The 1,818-nt window shown below is 43.8% G+C and overlaps 1 non-coding gene across 1 annotated transcript; it reads right to left on the bottom strand.

The window, feature by feature from the left end:
* Nucleotides 1–801: 801 nt before the first annotated feature.
* Nucleotides 802–874, bottom strand: TRNAE-CUC (transfer RNA glutamic acid (anticodon CUC)). The gene has a single exon. It is a non-coding gene; the product is annotated as a tRNA-Glu (tRNA).
* Between the last annotated feature and the right edge of the window lie 944 nt (nt 875–1,818).

Here is a 1,818-nt window from a genome sequence, read left to right as displayed (position 1 = left end):
TTAAATCAGAGGGAAACAACGGCAAAAGCAGGTCACTGTAGAACAGAGACCCTAAGAAGAGGAGAGAAGGTAAACCGAAGTGAAAGAAGGAGGAGGAAAGTCCTCATTTTCCACATCTGTAAAATGAAGGTAGTAATAGTAGCAACCTCAGGACCACCACATCATAAAACTCCAGAGGAAAATGAGGATACTCACCATTCTTATCAGGACTGGCCAAACACTGTGGCCCCAATCTCTACACCAAAGAGTTCCTGCAATGATTAAACAAGAAAATATGTTGAGTGTATAGAGCAGTATCTGGCACACAGTTAATGCTAAAACAACTGCTCGCTATTCTATGCCCCCAATTGTTTCTTTTCTACTGCCTGGTTGCAGAGTGACCAGTTTCCCCTTTCATCCACCAATTTTCTCAACAATTCCATTTACTACTGAAGCTACAATCCTCCAAAACCTCTTAAGGCCTAGAGCACTGAAAACGTCCCAAAGAAAAGTCTAATTCCTAGCTCACATTATCTTCTCTGCTGGAGCTCTGACACTGCTTGTCAATGGATTTAGATCCATCCTCCACCTAGACCTGCACTGTCCAGTATGGAAGCCACAAGTGATCTTCAAACTGAGCACTTGAAATGGGAGGAATTAAAATATCTCATTAATAATGTTTCATATCATTAACTTTTAAAGTGATAAGATTTGTGATATATTGGGTTAAATAACATATATTATAAAAATTAATTCTGCCTCTGTCTTCTTGGTTTTTTTTGGCGGGCGGGGGGGCGCACCACGTGGCTTCTGGGATTTTACTTCCCTGACCGGGGATTGAACCCAGGCCCACAGCAACGAGAGTGCTGCATCCTAACCATTGGACTGCCAGGGAATTCCCTCTTCTTGCTTTTTTTTAATGTTCCAACTGGAAAATTTTGGATGGCACATGTGCTTCACATTATGTTTCTATTGGACAGCATTGGTCTAGACCCTTTTTTAAAGACATACTAAATAAACATTTTGTTTGAGTCATTTATTAATGGCATTTGTATCTGTTCTCTCCATTCCCACCATGAACTGATCTCTCCAGTTTTGTCCTCCTAATCTGGATGTGCTTAGTTCAGCCTTCACCCAACTCTCAGGGTCCCCAGGGACCCCTGACATAGCTCCCTCCAGTTGGGCTTCTGCTGCTGCCCAGGGCCTCCCAATCCTGATGGCCCAGCAGAATCACTCACATGTGAGCTTCTCAGAACACCCAAGGACACAGCCCAAGCACCTGAAGTTTTTAAACCCTCTACAGATGACTCTGAGGTGCAGCCAGTTACAAATTACAGTTTCAAGTCCAAGTTCCGCAAAAGTTGATGTTTGGCAAAATATAACTGTCACATAGTTGTTGGGTAGAAAAAAATATAAGAATCAGTGAGCCATTTCTGTGTTACTCCTTCACAAATAATGGAAGAGAGAGCATGTTTACCCCTGGAGGAGCCCATGCCCCATGCTGACAAAAACATAAAGGCCACAGCACAAACTAAGCCTACTTCCTTGTCTAGAAGCCAAAATTTACTGGACTCAGAAGTATCTTGGGGGCGGAGAGAAGATGGCGGAAGAGTAGGACGCGGAAATGACCCTCCTCCCCACAAATACATCAGAAATACATCTACACGTGGAACTGCTCCTATAGAACACCCACTGAACGCTGGCAGAAGACCTCAGACCTCCCAAAAGGCAAGAAACTCCCCACGTACCTGGGTAGGGCAAAAGAAAAAAGAAAAAACAGAGACAAAAGAATAGGGACAGGACCTGCACCAGTGGGAGGGAGCTATGAAGGAGGAAAGG

The sequence above is a fragment of the Physeter macrocephalus genome, chromosome 2, assembly GCF_002837175.3.
Source record: "Physeter macrocephalus isolate SW-GA chromosome 2, ASM283717v5, whole genome shotgun sequence".
NCBI classification, from domain to species: Eukaryota; Metazoa; Chordata; class Mammalia; order Artiodactyla; family Physeteridae; genus Physeter; species Physeter macrocephalus.
This window is presented reverse-complemented; position numbering and strand designations above follow the sequence as displayed.